We start from the raw sequence: 20,117 nt of genomic DNA on the forward strand, positions 1-20,117 counted from the left end.
TTAAAGCAAAAATAAAATAACCAAATTTGGGGAGGAGAAGAAATGCTGTCAAAAGCTGGTTGTGTTTCTGCAACCCACCATTTAACAATTTAAGCAAATGATAGAACACTTTTTTAGACCCTTTTTACCTTGAGTTTTCAAGCTGCCAATTCTAAATAATTCCATTTTTAGTTACAGAACTGTTATCTAATGTACATGGTACATGTGGTTGCCCACAGATGTCCATACCTTGACACCCAGAACCTTACATGGCAAAATAGACTTTGTAGATATGATTAAGACTATTGACCTTAAGATGGGGAGATTATTCTGGATCATTGAGAGATACCCAATCTACTCAGGTGCGTCCTTAAAATTGGAGACTCTTTCCCGACTGTGGTCAGAGAGCGATGAGATGGAAGCGTTGGGAGAGATTCAACGTGAGAACTCGACCCACTGCTGCTGGCTTTGAAAATGGAAGGAGGGGGCCACAAGCCAAGGAATGTGGTGGCCTCTAGAAGTTGGGAACAGCCTTCAGTTTATAACTAGCAACAAAATGGGGACTTCATTCCCTCAAATGCAAGAAACTGAATTCTATCAACAACCCTAATGAGCAGGAAATTATTCTTCTCTAAAGCCTCTGCAAAGGAATGCAGCCTGGAGACACTTTGATTTTAGCCCATTGAGACCTGTGTCAGACTTCTGACCTACAGGACTGTGAGGTAATACATTTGAGTTGTTTAAGCCACTATGTTGGTGGTTATTTGTAAAAGGTACCCAGAAAACCAATATGCTGTCTAAAGTATAATATCCTATTGTGGTACCCAGATCATCTTCCTAATGCCCAAATATAAGAGATTTAATATGACTTGTATTATCATTTAGTTAGTGCCACCCTGTGCAATGGAAATTCAAATGCTGCTTGCTAAAATCAAATTAAATTATATCTCACAAACGGAAAATATAAAGACTCTAGTGTCCTTTTAGGAAGCTGGCATTATTAACTTAAGAACACTGACTGGGACATTGGGTAAAGGAAGAAAATTATTAGCTTTGTTTTAGATCAACAGTGTTAATATGCCATGCTGACCCTTAATCATCTCCCAAGAATTGCTCTTGGCAGGAATTGGAAAATTGATTGTTCTCAATTTTAAAGCTTAGCCTTGGCAGTCTTGAAGTCCACGGGAGTTCAAGGAATATTTAGATCTTTTCAACTAAAAGATACTCCAAAATGATAGGAATCATAACTAATAACAGAATCACTTTTTCCAGGTAATGCAGGCAACATTAATAGCCAAAAATAAAATGGTTAGTTTGGTGCTTCACTTGTATTAAACGATGGATGACCTTATCCTAGATATCATGTTCCAGTTGTAGTTAATTAACTTTCCCAAAGACACAATAGCAAAGAATAGCAATTCAAGTGAGGCAGGAGATCACAAAAACTGCTATGGAAGGCATCAAACTAAAGAAAACTGGGAGCATTCAGCTCATAAAGCAGGTCAGGAGGAGATCCATGATCTAACTTTATAAATCAATAAAAGTATGGTGTCCCATTTTAAGACGGTGGATGGAATACATGTATCAAATTTTGTTTCCTCCCAAAACCCCAGTGAAAAATACTTAAAAAAAAAAAGACATAAAATAAAAAGGACAGGAAGAAGAGGAAAGGAGACAACAGTAACAAAATTTTGGAAGCTGGAAAGCAAAGGGAACTATGGTAAAGGATTTAACCAACCCCCAAAAGCTGAGTTGTAGCCAGTGGTTGTGAGAGCTGAGAACCAAAGTAATTTACTCTGAAAATCCTTAAAAGACTCAGGACCAGATACCTCCAAATCTTGGGTGAAAGGGAAGGAAGAGCATAAAGAGAAATGAGTGAAATTAGATTCCCAGATCCTCTCCCCAACACCTCCAGATTTCTGAACATCTATCCTCTGGAGAGTCTTTTAACACAGATGATTTCTGGAGTGGAGTACAGGAGGTGAGATGGGCAGGTTGAGGATGGAGGTACTACACTGAAGACAGGAGGAATAAGTGAATGTATGAAAGCTGAATGCTGACTTCAGGACTTTGAACTGTGTGGGGGCACTAACATAATCTAGCAAGGAGTTCAATATCTTGGGTCAAGGTCTCCACTGGATGAATTGCACACCTTAAGGAAGTCTATTATGTAGGCTGCCTGTGCGGACCCTCGGAGCTGCGCGAGCAGGTCTAGGACGGCCGAGCGGTGCGTCTCCGCCGCACCCAGGGGCCGTGATGCCTACAGAGTAGAGTGAAAGCAGCTGGGCTGAATGTTTCACCGCTGAACTGGTTCCTCAGGTATCCTGGCTCTGGCGATTGCTATGGGAGATTGGATGACTGTTACAGATCGAGGTCTGTGTTCAGAAAGCAAACATCTCTCTCAATATACCTCAGAAACAAAGATGTCTCCATCAAATTTATACTCACAGCAAGTGCTATGTTCTTCAATACCTTTATCAAAAAATGTGCACTTTTTTTTAGTGCCTTCTGCACATAACAGAATATTGAACAAAGTATTTCATATCTTGATCAGGAATTGACTACTTTCGGTTTTCCTTCATTATATGAAGAATCCAAAGGTAAAGAGACAAAGAGAGAATTAAATATACTTCCTGTTTTAAATTGTATGAATGAGCTACTTGTACTCAGCAGAAGAAACTCCTAGCCCAGAAAAATGTGGAAACACAGAATCTGAAACTGGGAAGCGATATGGACCATCTGCAGAACTGCTATGCAAAACTTAAGGAACAACTGGAAACCTCCAGGACAGAAATGATTGGTCTTCAGGAGAGAGACAGACAGTTACAATGCAAGAACAGGAATTTGCATCAGCTACTGAAAAATGAGAAAGATGAGGTGCAGAAATTACAAAATATCATTGTAAGTCAAGCTACTCAATATAATCATGATATGAAGAGAAAAGAGCGTGAATATAATAAACTAAAGGAACATCTACATCAACTTGTTATGACCAAGAAGGATAAAAAAATAGCTATGGAAGTTTTAAATTAAGTGGGGAGAGCTGATGGAAAAAGGCTCCTGGAGGATGGGTAAAACTGAAGCCAGGAATGAAGATGAAATGTAAAAAATTCTCTTGAATATTGTCAGAAACAAATCTTAATGGAAAATGCTGAGCTTAAGAAGGTTTTTCAGCAAATGAAAAAGGAAATAATTTCTCTTCTTTCTCCCCAAAAGCAGAAACCTAGAGAAAGAGCATATGATAGTACAGGAACTGTTATCCCTGATACTGAAGATGCTGGGGAACTGAATAGAGAGAGTACGTTTCACCTTTCCTGTGCAACTGTGAGAGAGCAGCTTACCAATAGCATCAGAAAACAGTAGAGAATTTTGAAAAGTCACGTAGAAAAACTTGATAACCAAGTTTCAAAGGTACACCTAGAAGGTTTTAATGATGAAGATGTAATCTCACGACAAGACCACGAACAAGAAACTGAAAAAACTTGAGTTAGAAATTCAACAGTGTAAAGAAATTATTAAAACTCGGCAGCAACTTTTGCAGCAGCAGCTCGCTACTGCATGTGATGATGACACCACTTCACTGCTACAAGACTGTTACTTGTTGGAAGAAAAGGAACGCCTCAAAGAAGAACGGTCCCTATTTAAAGAGCAAAAGAAGAATTTCGAGAAAGAAAGACTAAGCTTTACAGAAGCAGCTATTCGCCTAGGATTGGAGAGAAAGGCATTTGAAGAAGAAAGAGCCAGTTGGGTAAATCAACAGTTTTTAAATATGACTACCTAGGACCACCAGAGCTCAGAAAATGTGAAACTTTTCAGTGCGTTCTCAGGAAGTTCGGATCGGGACAACCCTACAGTACACTCGAGGCCACGGCAAAAGAAACCTCACGGTGTGCCTACTGGGTCTCCAGTTTGCAAGTCTAAACTTATTAAATCTCTTCCTGCTTCTCCTTCTACTTCCGACTTTTGCCAGACACGTGCCTGTGTATCTGAACATAGTTCAATCAATGTACTAAATATAACCCCTGAAGAATCTAAGCCATGTCAAGTTGGAAGAGAATGTACAAATCAGAAGTGGAGCGTGGTATCAAGGTCTGGATCACCGGAAGTTTGCTGTAATGGATGCTCCTCGACCCACGCAAATGCTCACATAGAGAAGGATGACTTACCTTAGACATGTGAACTGGGATTTTTCTTTTTTATCATTAACATGTTCATCAAATTTCCCATCTGAGTTGAAACAGGGTATGTTATCAAGCCAATCATCTCTAATAATTTAAGATGGTCTGTGTTGTCTGGACTTCCCTGTTCCTCCCCCAAAGAGCTAAAATGTTAAATCTATTTAGAAGGATATAAAAGCTTTGGATATGTATTTTTAGTAACAGAAGCACCTGGTTCTGTGAATAAAGGAATGTATAGACGTTTCGATGGAAACAAAGCACTAGAATGAGTTTCCTCTTATAGGTATTAAAAATACCACTTTTAGGAAACTGATTATTGTAAATATTTAATTTTGTCTCATATATAGTTGGCATTGGAAGTTTAGCCTTTCCTTGAAGGTATACTGCAGATTTTTAACAAAGCAAGTTATATATTTATTATGTTTAGTGTGATCTGAAATACCCTCGTTCATATGTTTTAAATAAAGTGTAATTTATGTAAAAAAAAGAAAAAGCCTATTATGTAAAAGATAAACTTGGCTCTCTAACAGTGGCCCTCTACATTACTAATTATGGAATCTCTAAACCATATTAATCTCAGTAGGAAAAGGATGGTATGAGAGTCCCTGGAGGCTATGAGTACTGCCTGCGGGTCACCCTTCTGGCCCTTCTATCTCCAGCATCTCAAGGGAGCTTAAAGGCAGTGATGTGCTGATGTACTTAGTGCTCTGCTCCCTCTGGCAACACTTCTTTTGTGATAAAACTTTCTGATTCACTCTCCCTGAAACGGCTTAATAGTACAGATCTCAGGCTTCTTCTCCAACCAGCCACCAGACCACTGGCAGTCAAACCTCTGCCCTCCAAGCAGGGGACTGGAAGACCCTTTTCTGAGGAATCTGACCTGCCCAGAAGGAAAAACCTGAAAATAATGACATTGGGAGCCCCCCCAACTAACGGGAAGCACTCACATTGTCCTAGAATAGTTGTTCTCCTTTGGGATGACTTTGCTCCCAGGGAATATCTGGCGATGTCTGGAAACATTTTTGATTGTCAAGACTGGAGGGGTGTGGCTGGTGTCTAGTAAAGAGAGGCCAAGGGTGCTGTTAATCATCCTACGATACACAGGACAATCTTCCTACACACAGATACTCAGCAGTTCCCATTAGCCTTTCAGTGTCTCGCTCTCAATCATGATCAGGCAGCCAAGGATTACCAGACAGCTTAGCAGAGCCTCTAACAGAGAAGAAAACAGACTAAGCACAATCAATCAAATAAAAGCAGTTTGGAGGAAACATACCTTGCAGCCAAAAAAAACTAAAACAAAACTATCATTAATAAAAAAAGAGATAACACAGTCCATACATCCATGAAACATAACAATGATGTTCTTTTTTAAAAAGGAAACATTGAGAGAACGCAGGTTCTTAGAAACTAAGATGATAACAAAAAGAATAATTTAGCAGAAGTGGGGAACATTTTTTTAAAGTTAACGCAGTCTCCCAGAATGAGAATACTAAAAAGACAAAGAATTTAAAAACAGAGATGAAAATCAGAGGATCAGTTATTGGTTTCCTATTGCTGCTGTAACGTATTACCACAAACTTGGAGGCTTAAACAACACTAATTTATTATCTTTCAGTTCTGGAGGTCAGTAGTCTGAAATGAGTTTCACTAGGCCAAAACCAAGGTGTTGGCAAGGTCATGCTTCTTCCTGAGGTGCTAGAGGCAAATCTGTTTCCATACTGCTTTTTCTGGCTTCTGGAGGCTGCCTACATTCCTTGGCCTGTGACCTCCTCCTTGCATCACTCTTGCTTCCATTATCACATCTACTACTTAATTTCCTGCTTCCTTCTTAACAGGACCCTGTGATTACATTGAACCCACCAGGATAATTCAGGATAATCTCATCTCGTTATTCTTAATCACATTTGCAAAGTTCCTTTTGCCACATAAAGTACCATTCACAGATTCTGGGGATTAGGACATGGGCAAGTTGGACATGGGGCATTTTTTGGCCTACTACAATCAGATTACGAGGTGTGATATCCATAAAGTACAATGAAAAAGAAGATGGAGAGGAGGAGATAGTAATGAAATACTGAAGGCTTTAAGTTTAAAGACTAAATGGGGGCTTCCCTGTTGGCGCAGTAGTTGAGAGTCCGCCTGCCGATGCAGGGGACACGGGTTCGTGCCCCAGTCCGGGAGGATCCCACATGCCGCGGAGCGGCTGGGCCAGTGAGCCATGGCCACTGAGCCTGCACGTCCGGAGCCTGTGCTCCGCAATGGGAGAGGCCACAACAGTGAGAGGCCTGAGTAGCACAAAAAAAAAAAAAAAAAAAAAACACTGAATGGGCTAAGGGCTAAGCAAAATGAATGAAAATAGACCTACAACAAGGGGCACCACTGTAAAATTTCAGAACAGCAAAGATAAAAAGAAGATTCAATAAGCTTCTAGCGAGGGGGAAAAGAAACATACGAAGGACAAAAAAATCACTGGCTCTGGACTTTCAAATACCAACATTGGAAGCACAAACAATGGAACAATGTCTCCAAAATCCTGGGGGGAAATGTTTCCCAAGCGGTCAAGTTTCAACATTTTTATCCCTTATAGACCCTTTCTCAGGAAGCCACTGAAGGATGTGCGACCACAACTAGAAAGCACAATAAAGTGACAGAAATGAAATGCAGGAAACAGGAGACTCAACACAGGAGAGACAAAGGAAATTCCAGGACAACAGAGAAAGGAGATCAGAAAATACAGGGCAGCAAGTCCAGACTGGAGCAACATGACTAAAGAGAGTAGGCTGAGAGCTATCTCCAAGATGGTGTTTGCAATCCTATCATCTTTGTTTTAAACCTGAGAATGTCAGATGAGTCTGGCCCAGTTTGTTCTGTTTCTGCTCTGCCCTGCATGCTATGAAGCCTGGAATTGGTGGGGATCTTCATCTTAACCCCAAAGAATAAGTGCTACCTACCTCTGACAGCTAGATGGTAGGCCACAGCAAGCTGAGAAGCAGAAAACAGAGCAAGCCAGTCCCTGTTACCACATTCTTACTGGCCTTCCAGACCTACACAACAGTAGTTGGTCCAGTTTTCCCAAGACTCATTCACGCCCTTGCCCACTGTAAACTTGCAGGAAAGCCGAAGTCAGAGACATTCAGTAAATCACCTCCTGGGAGCTGTCACCTTGCAGTAGCAATATTATCCTTTTCTTCCCTGGCTGTGTGCTTATTATCCGTTTTTCAGAACTAAATAATATATAGTTGGGGGCTTCCGGGAAGATGGTGGAAGACTAAGACGCGGAGATCATCTTCCTCCCCACAGATACACCAGAAATACATCTACAACTGGAACAACTCCTACAGAACACCTACTGAACGCAGGCAGAAGACCTCAGACCTCCCAAAAGACAAGAAACCCCCCACGTACCTGGGTAGGGAAAAAGAAAAAAGAATAAACAGAGACAAAAGGATAGGGACGGGACCTGCACCAGTGGGAGGGAGCCGTGAAGGAGGAAAGGTTACCACACACTAGGAAGCCCCCTCGCCGGCGGAGACTGCGGGTGGCGGAGGGGGGACGCTTCAGAGCCACGGAGGAGAGCACAGCAACAGGGATGTGGAGGGCAAAGCGGGGAGATTCCCGCACAGAGGATCAGGGCCGACCGGCACTCACCAGGCCGAGAGGCTTTTCTGCTCAACCGCCGTGTCAGGCGGGGCTCGGAGTTGAGGCTCGGGCTTCGGTCGGAGCGCAGGGAGAGGACTGGGGTTGGCGGCGTGAACACAGCCTGCAGGGGGTTAGTGCGCCACGGCTGGCCAGGAAAAGTCTGGACCTGCCGAAGAGGCAGGAGACTTTTTCTTCCCTCTTTGTTTCCTGGTGCGTGAGGAGAGGGGATTAAGAGCGCTGCTTAAAGGAGCTCCAGAGACGGGCGCAAGCCGCCGTTAACAGCGCGGACCCCAGAGACAGGCATGAGACGCTAAGGCTGCTGCTGCCGCCGCCACCAAGAAGCCTGAGGGCGAGCACAGGTCACTATCCACACCCCGCTTCCGGGGAGCCTGTGCAGCCTGCCACTGCCAGGGTCCCAGGATCCAGGGAAAACTCCCCCGGGAGAACGCACGGCGCGCCACACGCTGCTGCAACGTCACGCCGGCCTCTGCCGCCGCAGGCTCGCCCCGCACTCCGTGGCCCTCCCTCCCCACGGCCTGAGTGGGCCAGAGCCTCCGAATCAGCGGCTCCTTTAACCCCGTCCTGTCTGAGCGAAGAACAGACGCCCTCCGGCGACCTACACACAGAGGCGGGGCCAAATCCAAAACTGAGCCACTGGGAGCTGTGGGAACAAAGAAGAGAAAGGGAAATCTCTCCCAGCAGCCTCAGAAGCAGCGGATTAAAGCTCCACAATCAACGTGATGTACCTGCATCTGTGGAATACCTGAATAGACAACGAATCATCCCAAATTAAGGAAGTGGTCTTTGAGAGCAAGATTTATAGTTTTTTCCCCTTTTCCTCTTTTTGTGAGTGTGTATGTGTAGGCTTCTGTGTGAGATTTTGTCTGTATAGCTTTGCTTCCACCATTTGTCGTAGGGTTCTATCCATCCGTTTTTTTTGTTGTTTTTTGTATTTTTTTATTTTTAATAATTATTTTTAATAACTTATTTTACTTTATCTTCTTTCTTTCCTTCCTTCCCTCCTTTAGACGACGAATCATCCCAAATTGAGGAGGTGCACTTTGAGAGCAAGATTTATGATTTTTTCCCCTTTTCCTCTTCTTGTGAGTGTGTATGTGTATGCTTCTGTGTGAGATATTGTCTGTATAGCTTTACTTCCACCATTGGTCCTAGGCTTCTATCCGTCCGTTTTTTCTCTTTAATTTTTTTTCTTAATAATTTTTTATTTTCATAACTTTATTATATTTTATCTCACTTTATTTTATTTTATCTTCTTTCTGTTTTTCCTTCCTTCCTTCCTCCCTCCCTTTCTTTCCTTCTTTCTTTCTTTCTTCCTACTTCTACTAATTCTTTCTTTCTACTTTTTCTCCCTTTTATTCTGAGCCGTGTGGATGAACGGCTCTTGGTGCTGCAGCCAGGAGTCAGTGCTGTGCCTCTGAGGTGGGAGAGCCAACTTCAGGACACTGGTCCACAAGAGACCTCCCAGCTCCACGTAATATCAAACGGCGAAAATCTCCCAGAGATCTCCATCTCAACACCAGCACCAGCTTCACTAAACGACCAGCAAGCTACAGTGCTGGATACCCACTGCCAAACAACTAGCAAGAAAGGAACACAACCCCACCCATTAGCAGAGAGGCTGCCTAAAATCATAATAAGTCCACAGACACCCCAAAACACACCACCAGACGTGGACCTGCCCACCAGAAGGACAAGATCCAGCCTCATCCACCGTAACACAGGCACTATTCCCCTCCACCAGGAGGCCTACACAACCCACTGAAGCAACTTTAGCCACTGGGGACAGACACCAAAAACAACGGGAACTACGAACCTGCAGCCTGCAAAAAGGAGACCCCAAACACAGTAAGATAAGCAAAATGAGAAGACAGAAAAACACACAGCAGATGAAGGAGCAAGATAAAAACCCACATACCTAACAAATGAAGAGGAAATAGGCAGTCTACCTGAAAAAGAATTCAGAATAATGATAGTAAAGAAGGCCCAAAACCTTGGAAATAGAATAGACAAAATGCAAGAAACATTTAACAAGGACCTAGAAGAACTAAAGATGAAACAAACAATGATGAACAACACAATAAATGAAATTAAAAATACTCTAGAAGGGATCAATAGCAGAATAACTGAGGCAGAAGAACGGATAAGTCACCTGGAAGATAAAATAGTGGAAATAACTACTGCAGAGCACAATAAAGAAAAAAGACTGAAAAGAACTGAGTACAGCCTCAGAGACCTCTGGGACAACATTAAACACACCAACATTCGAATTATAGAGGTTCCAGAAGAAGAAGAGAAAAAGAAAGGGACTGAGAAAATATTTGAAGAGATTATAGTTGAAAACTTCCCTAATATGGGAAAGGAATAGTTAATCAAGTACAGGAAGCACAGAGAGTCCCATACAGGATAAATCCAAGGAGAAATATGCCAAGACACATATTAATCAAACTGTCAAAAATTAAATACAAAGAAAACATATTAAAAGCAGCAAGGGAAAAACAAATAACACACAAGGGAATCCCCATAAGGTTAACAGCTGATCTTTCAGCAGAAACTCTGCAAGCCAGAAGGGACTGGCAGGACATATTTAAAGTGATGAAGGAGAAAAACCTGCAACCAAGATTACTCTACCCAGCAAGGATCTCATTCAGATTTGATGGAGAAATTAAAACCTTTACAGACAAGCAAAAGCTTGAGAGAGTTCAGCAACACCAAACCAACTTTACAACAACTGCTAAAGGAACTTCTCTAGACAGGAAACACAAGAGAAGGAAAAGACCTACAATAACAAACCCAAAACAATTAAGAAAATGGGAATAGGAACATACATATCAATAATTACCTTAAATGTAAATGGACTAAATGCTCCCACCAAAAGACACAGATTGGCTGAATGGATACAAAAACAAGACCCATATATATGCTGTCTACAAGAGACCCACTTCAGACCTAGAGACACATACAGACTGAAAGTAAGGGGATGGAAAAAGATATCCCATGCAAATGGAAACCAAAAGAAAGCTGAAGTAGCAATTCTCATATCAGAAAAAATAGACTTTAAAATAAAGACTATTACAAGAGACAAAGAAGGACACTACATAATGATCAAGGGATCGATCCAAGAAGAAGATATAACAATTGTAAATATTTATGCACCCAACATAGGAGCACCTCAATACATAAGGCAAATACTAACAGCCATAAAAGGGGAAATCGACAGTAACACATTCATAGTAGGGGACTTTAACACCCCACTTTCACCAATGGACAGATCATCCAAAATGAAAATAAATAAGGAAACACAAGCTTTAAATGATACCTTAAAGAAGATGGACTTAATTGATATTTATAGGACATTCCATCCAAAAACAACACAATACACATTTTTCTCAAGTGCTCATGGAACATTCTCCAGGATAGATCATATCTTGGGTCACAAATCAAGCCTTGGTAAATTTAAGAAAATTGAAATTGCATCAAGTATCTTTTCCAACCACAACGCTATGAAACTAAATATCAGTTACAGGAAAAGATCTGTAAAAAATACAAACACATGGAGGCTAAACAATACACTACTTAATAACGAAGTGATCACTGAAGAAACCAAAGAGGAAATCAAAAAATACCTAGAAACAAATGTCAATGGAGACACGACGACCCTAAATCTATGGGATGCAGCAAAAGAAGTTCTAAGAGGGAAGTTTATAGCAATACAATCCTACCTTAAGAAACAGGAAACATCTTGAATAAACAACCTAACCTTGCACCTAAAGCAATTAGAGAAAGAAGAACAAAAATCCCCAAAGTTAGCAGAAGGAAAGAAATCCTAAAAATCAAATCAGAAATAAATGAAAAAGAAATGAAGGAAACGATAGAAAGATCAATAAAACTAACAGCTGGTTCTTTGAGAAGATAAACAAAATTGATAAATTATCAGCCAGACTCATCAAGAAATAAAGGGAGAACACTCAAATCAATAGAATTAGAAATGAAAAAGGAGAAGTAACAACTGACACTGCAAAAATACAAAAGATCATGAGAGATTACTACAAGCAACTCTATGCCAATAAAATGGACAACCTGGAAGAAATGGACAAATTCTTAGAAATGTACAACCTGCCAAGACTGAATCAGGAAGAAACAGAAAATATGAACAGACCAATCACAAGCACTGAAATTGAAACTGTGGTTAAAAATCTTCCAACAAACAAAAGCCCAGGACCACATGGCTTCACAGGCGAATTCTATCAAACATTTAGAGAAGAGCTAACACCTATCCTTCTCAAACTCTTCCAAAATATAGCAGAGGGAGGAACTCACCCAAACTCATTCTAGGAGACCACCATCACCCTGATACCAAAACCAGACAAGGATGTCACAAAGGAAGAAAACTACAGGCCAATATCACTGACGAATATAGATGCAAACATCCTCAACAAACTACTAGCAAACAGAATCCAACAGGACGTTAAACGGATCATACACCATGATCAAGTAGGGTTTATTCCAGGAATGCAAGGGTTCTTCAATATACGCAAATCAATCAACGTGATACACCATATTAACAAATTGAAGGAGAAAAACCATATGATCATCTCAATAGATATAGAGAAAGCTTTCAACAAAATCCAACACCCATTTATGATAAAAACCCTGCAGAAAGTAGGCATAGAGGGAACTTTCCTCAACATAATAAAGGCCATATATGACAAACCCACAGCCAACTTCGTCCTCAATGGTGAAAAACTGAAAGCATTTCCACTAAGATCAGGAACAAGACAAGGTTGCCCACTCTCACCACTCTTAGTCAACATAGTTTTGGAAGTTTTAGCCACAGCAATCAGAGAAGAAAAGGAATCCAAATCGGAAAAGAAGAAGTAAAGCTGTCACTGTTTGCAGATGACATGATACTATACAAAGAGAATCCTAAAGATGCTACCAGAAAACTACTAGAGCTAATCAATGAATTTGGTAAAGTAGCAGGATACAAAATTAATGCACAGAAATCTCTGGCATTCCTCTATACTAATGATGAAAAATCTGAAAGAGAAATTAAGAAAACACTCCCATTTACCATGGCAACAAAAAGAATAAAATATCTAGCAATAAACCTACCTAAGGAGACAAAAGACCTGTATGCAGAAAATTATAAGACACTGATGAAAGAAATTAAAGATGATACAAATAGATGGAGAGATATACCATGTTCTTGGATTGGAAGAATCAACATTGTGAAAATGACTCTACTACCCAAAGCAATCTACAGATTCAATGCAATCCCTATCAAACTACCACTGGCATTTTTCACAGAACTAGAACAAAAAAATTCACAATTTGTATGGAAACACAAAAGACCCCGAATAGCCAAAGCAATCTTGAGAACAAAAAACGGAGCTGGAGGTATCAGGCTCCCTGACTTCAGACTATACTACAAAGCTACAGTAATCAAGACAGTATGGTACTGGCACAAAAACAGAAAGATAGATCAATAGAACAGGATAGAAAGCCCAGAGATAAACCCACACACATATGGTCACCTGATCTTTGATAAAGGAGGCAGGAATGTACAGTGGAGAATGTACAGCCTCTTCAATAAGTGGTGCTGGGAAAATTGGACAGGTACATGTAAAAGCATGAGATTAGATCACTCCCTAACACCATACACAAAAATAAGGTCAAATGGATTAAAGACCTAAATGTAAGGCCATAAACTATCAAACTCTTAGAGGAAAACATAGGCAGAACACTCTATTACAGAAATCACAGCAAGATCCTTTTTGACCCACCTCCTACAGAAATGGAAATAAAAACAAAAATAAACTAATGGGACCTAATGAAACTTCAAAGCTTTTGCACAGCAAAGGAAACCATAAATAAGACCAAAAGACAACCCTCCGAATGGGAGAAAATATTTGCAAATGAAGCAACTGACAAAGGATTACTCTCCAAAATTTATAAGCAGCTCATGCAGCTCAATAACTAAAAAACAAACAACCCAATCCAAAAATGGGCAGAAGACCTAAATAGACATTTCTCCAAAGAAGATATGCAGACTGCCAAGAAACACATGAAAGAATGCTCAACATCATTAATCATTAGAGAAATAAAAATCAAAACTACAATGAGATATCATCTCACACCAGTCAGAATGGCCATCATCAAAAAATCTAGAAACAATAAATGCTGGAGAGGGTGTGGAGAAAAGGGAACCCGCTTGCACTGTTGGTGGGAATGTAAATTGATACAGCCACTGTGGAGAACAGCATGGAGGTTCCTTAAAAAACTACAAACAGAACTACCATATGACCCAGCAATCCCACTACTGGGCATATACCCTGAGAAAACCATAATTCAAAAAGAGTCATGTACCAAAATGTTCACTGCAGCTCTATTTACAATAGCCCGGAGATGTAAACAACCTAAGTGTCCATCATTGGATGAATGGATAAAGATGATGTGGCACATATATACAATGGAATATTACTCAGCCATTAAAAGAAACGAAATTGAGCTATTTGTAATGAGGTGGATAGACTTAGAGTCTGTCATACAGAGTGAAGTAAGTCTGAAAGAGAAAGACAAATACCATATGCTAACACATATATATGGAATTTAAGGGGAAAAAATGTCATGAAGAATTTAGGGGTAAGACAGGAATAAAGACACAGACCTACTAGAGAATGGACTTCAGGATATGGGGAGGGGAAAGGGTAAGCTGTGACAAAGCGAGAGAGAGGCATGGACATATATACACTACCAAACGTAAGGCAGATAGCTAGTGGGAAGCAGCCGCATAGCATAGGGAGATCAGCTCGGTGCTTTGTGACCGCTTGGAGTGGTGGGATATGGAGGATGGGAGGGAGGGAGACGCAAGAGGGAAGAGATATGGGAACATATTTATATGTATAACTGATTCACATTGTTATAAAGCGGAAACTAACACACTATTGTAAAGCAATTTTACTCCAATAAAGGTGTAAAATATATATATATATATAGTTGGAGATGCATACATAAATTATAAAGACAATCAAGACAGTGATTAACACAAGAGTCACAATACTACCGCACACCCATTAGTATCACTACTATCAGAAAAACAGAAAATATCAAGTGTTGGCAAGGCTGTGGAGAAACAGGAACCCTTGCCCTGTTGGTGGGAATGTAAAATGGTGCAGCCACTATGGAAAACAATATGGTGACTCCTCAAAAAATTGAAAAATTGAACTACTGTATGATTCAGCAATTCCACTTCTGAGTATGCACCTCAAAGAACTGAAAGCAGGGAGTTCAAGCGCTATTTGACACCCATATTCACTGCAGCATTGCTCACAATAGCCAGGAAATGGAAGCAACCCAAGTATCCATGAGTGGATGAACAGATAAACAAAATGTGTACATACAAACATGGAATATTATTTAGCCTGAAAAATGAAAGAAACTCTGTCACGTGTTTCAGCGTGGATGAATCTTGAGAATATCACACTAAGTAAAATAAGCCAGTCACAAAAAGACAAATACTGTACAGTTACATTTATATTACGTACCTAGAATAGTCCAATTCATAGAGAAAGTAGAATGGTGGCTGCCCGGGGCTGGGGGAGGAGGGGATGAGTTGTTGTTTAATATGTATAGTTTGTTGTGCAAGATGAAAAGTTCTGGAAATTTCTTGATGAATGTACTTAATACTACTGAACTGTACACTTTATTGTGTATTTTATCACAATATAAAAAAAAATTTTTAAGTGAAGATAATGGTTACCTCTGGAGGGAGAACCGGCACTGTGTATAATTTTGTAATTTGGTGTGTCAATTTGGCTAGGCCAGAGGGTACCCAGATATTTGGGCAAAGATTGCTCTAGGTATTTTGTGAGGCCGTTTGGATGAGATTAACATTTAAATCAGTGGACACTGAGTAAAGCCCTCCATAATGTGGGTGGGCCTTATTTAACCAGTTGAAGGCCTGAATAGAACAAAACAACCAGCCTCCCCTGAGCAAGAGAGGGACTGCCTTCACACTTCATGTGCAACATCAGCTCTTCCCGATTCTACCACAGACCTCCTACGGACTCAAACCGCAACACCGGTTCTCCTGAGTCTCCGACCTGCAGGCCTACCATGCAGATTTTGAATTTGCCAGCCTTCACCAACACAGAAGCCAATTCCTTATAAAAATCTCTCTTTACATATATATACATCATATTGGTTCTGTGTCCCTGGAGAGCCCTAATTAATACAGGTACAATAGGGGAAAGGCATACAGAGAGCTTTTAAGATACCTGCAATGTTCAATTTCTTAACCTGGGTGGTATTACATAAGTGTTTATCACTATTCTTGAAACTGTACATACATTTTATGCACCCTCTGCATGTAAGATTTTTTTCACCATTAAAAATACTTTTTTTAAAAAAAATCTAAGATTGGGATGAAACCCAATCTATTCACCAAAGTTCACATCTAGATCTCTTAACCCTTCAAGATTTTAAATAAATAACCTGGGCCTGCTAAACCTCTCTGTAGCTGAAGATGATTAAATTGGCTTGGCAGAGTTAAGTGGATCATGAATGATGGATCTGAAATGAGTCATTAAAAACTTAAGAATGTTTAGAGGTTGACATTATGAAAGATGACTATCCCTCAGGCTGCTGAGAGACATGTTATCAAACCAGATAGAAAGTGGTGCCATCTCATACGGTCTTAGCTCATACAGCACATATTTTTTTTCCATCATCCATCCTCGTCCTTTAGTTTCAGTGTGAATTCTAACTACAGAGAACATTGGTTCTGAATGCAAGAACCCTCATCACTCTTTCAACTATCCAGTGACTTATTATGTACCAAGCACATAAAAGTCTGGGGTGAGACAGTATAAGGAGAAAAAGAGATTATTCCCCACCCTTCAACATACCCAAGTGTTTGTCCTCTCCTGAATAAGTTTAGCATCTCATATTAAGATGTTTTGAAGCCTCTAAGTCAAGTTCACATTTTAAAGGTAACTTTTTTTTTTTTTTTAAGGTAAGAAGTGGATTTATTTAGAGAGAAACACATTCCACAGAGTGTAGGCCATCTCAGAAGGCGAGAATGGCCTCAAAGGTAACATTTTTTGAGTTCTATAACAAAGTACGGAAACATTGGAATTGCCCAGTAACATGTAGTATGTTTTTCAAAAATTAGATTGGAGATGGAGACCATGGAAAGCAAACAATCATGTGAGCTGAGCAATTTCACGGCCATCTTTTGATATAGATCATCTGCAAATAAATATATGAATTTTAATTTATCCAATTTCCAGATATACAAGTACATGCATATAAATTCACGTATCTTGTCATCTGTGTGGCAAAATACAGAAAAGAAATTTCAGAAGTTGTTAGGCTAAACAGGTTATAAAAATAATCTACATTATTTTCAATTTTTCAAAATTTTATTTCTAAATATAAAAGTATGTTCATTGTAGCAAAGTACTACTGATACGGTTTTCAAAGAGATAGGATTTAATTTAGACTCCAACAGTAATTTATTCCAAAGGTTTTGCGATATTGGCAAGTTAGATGTTTCCTTCCTTCCTTCTGAAAGTAGCTAAAATGATTATTTCGTATTAAAACCCATGCAAAATAAGCAAATACTTTGAGGTAGGACAGTGTTAGTTTAAGCCTGTAACATAAAAATTGTCTGATTAGGATGCATTCTTTTCCTCACACATTCAGGTCCATATCTCAAGGAGTATTCCTATTTTGGTAATGAATTTTTTTCTGAATTCATTCCTACTTCACAGACTGATACACATTCAGGACCTGTAGCATATATTTGTCATCTTATAGGTATAATCTGTGGACATACAACAGAGCAGAAAATCCCACAAACTTGAACGTTTTAGACAATGAGCTCACAAAAAGCATGCTCTAAAGATTCCACACAAATAACCGACTCACTTCGCTGTACAGCAAAGACTGGCACAACACTGCAAATCAACTATACTTCAATTAAAAAAAAAAAAGGCACAAGACTAAAGATTCCATACAATCAAAAGCACATCAGTAAGGGGGCTTCCTTGGTGGCGCAGTGGTTAAAAATCTGCCTGCCAATGCAGGAGACATGGGTTTGAGCCCTGGTCCGGGAAGATCCCACATGCCACGGAGCAACTAAGCCATGAGCCACAACTACTGAAGCCCACGTGCCTAGAGCCCGTGCTCCACAAGAGAAGCCACTGCAATGGGAAGCCCACGCACCACAACGAAGAGTAGCCCCCGCTCGCCACAACTAGAGAAAGCCCACATGCAGCAACGAAGACCCAACGCAGCCAAAAATAAATAAATAAAAATTTTAAAAAAGCACATCAGTAAGAAACTGATTAAAGAAACTGTGATTCATTCACTTGATACAAGGGAATAAATGCAGCCATTAAAGATACCTAGATGCTTCTCTTTGGTGCTCTCCTGGTTCATGGTGGACTGCAGGGCTGCTGATGCAGTGCCTTGTGGGCTGCGAGAAGGTCCTCAACCAGGTGCAGTGCCCCACATGGTAACTAGCATCAGGGCCATGGCCCAGGGGTCAGGAATGCTCAACTGGCTCACAGAAGCCTGTGGGGTAAGGGGGGGGAGCAGAGGGAACTTGGTGTGATCAGAAGAATGGCTCTTATAGTTGATTTGAATGTGGAAAATAATGGGAGCTAGGTTTCTCATTGTCAGAGAAAGGAACTACAAATACGAGAAGAGGGAAGCTAAACTAAACCCTGTGGAGCAACATTAGAATTGGAGGCATTGATGTGAATCCATGATGTCAAAAATGTCAAGTCATGAAAGAGAAAAAAAGACTAAGGAACTATTCTAGACTGAAGCTGAAGCAAGATGGTAACAAATGCCATGAGTAATCCTGGATTGGACAGACTTACAAAGGACATCACTAGGACAACTGATGAAATGTGAACAGGGTCTATGAATTAGAGGATAATATTGTATCCATGTTAACTTCTTGACTTTGATGGTTACATTATGGGATATGTGGACATGTGTTCTTACTTTTAAAAAACATACCTTAAGTTTATATACTAAGTAGATGATTAGGCATCATGATTCCAACTTACTCTTAAATGGTTCAGGGAGGGACTTCCCTGGTGGCACAGTGGATAAGACTCTGTGCTCCCAAGGCAGGAGGCCCGGGTATGATCCCTGGTCAAGGAACTAGATCCCACGTGCACACCGCAACTAAGAGTTCACTTGCTGCAACTAAGGAGCCAGCGAGCTGCAACTAAGGAGCCCACCTGCTGCAACTAAGACTCAGCACAACCGAATAAATTTTTTTTAACATAAAATATAATAAAATAAATGGTTCAGGGGAAAATACATGTATCCTGTGTGTATATGTAAAAGAGAGAAAGAGGGCTTCCCTGGTGGCGCAGTGGTTGAGAGTCCGCCTGCCAATGCAGGGGACACGGGTTCGTGCCCCGGTCTGGGAAGATCCCACATCCCAAATGCCGTGGAGCGGCTGGGCCCGTGAGCCATGGCCACTGAGCCTGTGCATCCGGAGCCTGTGCTCCGCAACGGAAGAGGCCACAACAGTGAGAGGCCGGTGTACTGCAAAAAAAAAAAAAAAAAAAAAATAGAGAGAGAAAGAGAAAATGATAGGAAAAATACAGCTAAATGCTGACAATTGGGGAATCTGGAAAAAGGGATTACAGGCATTCTGTATGGTATTATGGCAACTTTTCTGAGACTGAAATTTCAAAATGAATAGAACAAAAAAAGACATTATAATTATATAAATTCTAAGGCATAGTAAATAAAAAAAAACACTAAGTGCAGAAAAATGTATGTTACGCTATGTAAATAAAGAAAGTATGGTGAGAGTATGAACACGAATACGTATGTCATGAGACTATATTCTGATACAGGTAGAATGCCTCTGAAAACAAGCTAGAATCTTATCTACACTGGTTTCTTCCACAGATGAAAGGTAAGTGGGTAGAGAAGGATGAGAAAGAAGTTTTTTTACTCTGAAAATTTGAATTCTGTACTATGTGAAATGAAGTAACTTAAAAAGACAAGCCAGAATGAGTCAGTGGTTGCCAAATACAGGTGCCAGGCTGGCTACCTTAGAAGAACCTGGGGAACATTTAAAACTACATTAGCAGGCATCAATTCCAGAAATTCTATTTCAGTGGGTCCAGGATAGGGTTCAGGTAGCGGTAAAATTTCCCTAGTTAATAATAAAACATAGCATGGTTTGGGAACTGCTGCTTTAATCAAATCACCCAGACCTGATGCTCTCTAAATCCCAAATTCTAAGTAAATTAGGAAATC

General features: G+C 40.4%; 1 pseudogene; it reads left to right on the forward strand.

The window, feature by feature from the left end:
- Positions 1–2,234: 2,234 nt before the first annotated feature.
- On the forward strand, positions 2,235–5,160 carry LOC101270287 (afadin- and alpha-actinin-binding protein-like; annotated as a pseudogene).
- The last annotated feature ends 14,957 nt before the right edge of the window (positions 5,161–20,117 follow it).

Source organism: Orcinus orca, chromosome 3 (assembly GCF_937001465.1).
Source record: "Orcinus orca chromosome 3, mOrcOrc1.1, whole genome shotgun sequence".
Lineage (NCBI taxonomy): Eukaryota > Metazoa > Chordata > Mammalia > Artiodactyla > Delphinidae > Orcinus > Orcinus orca.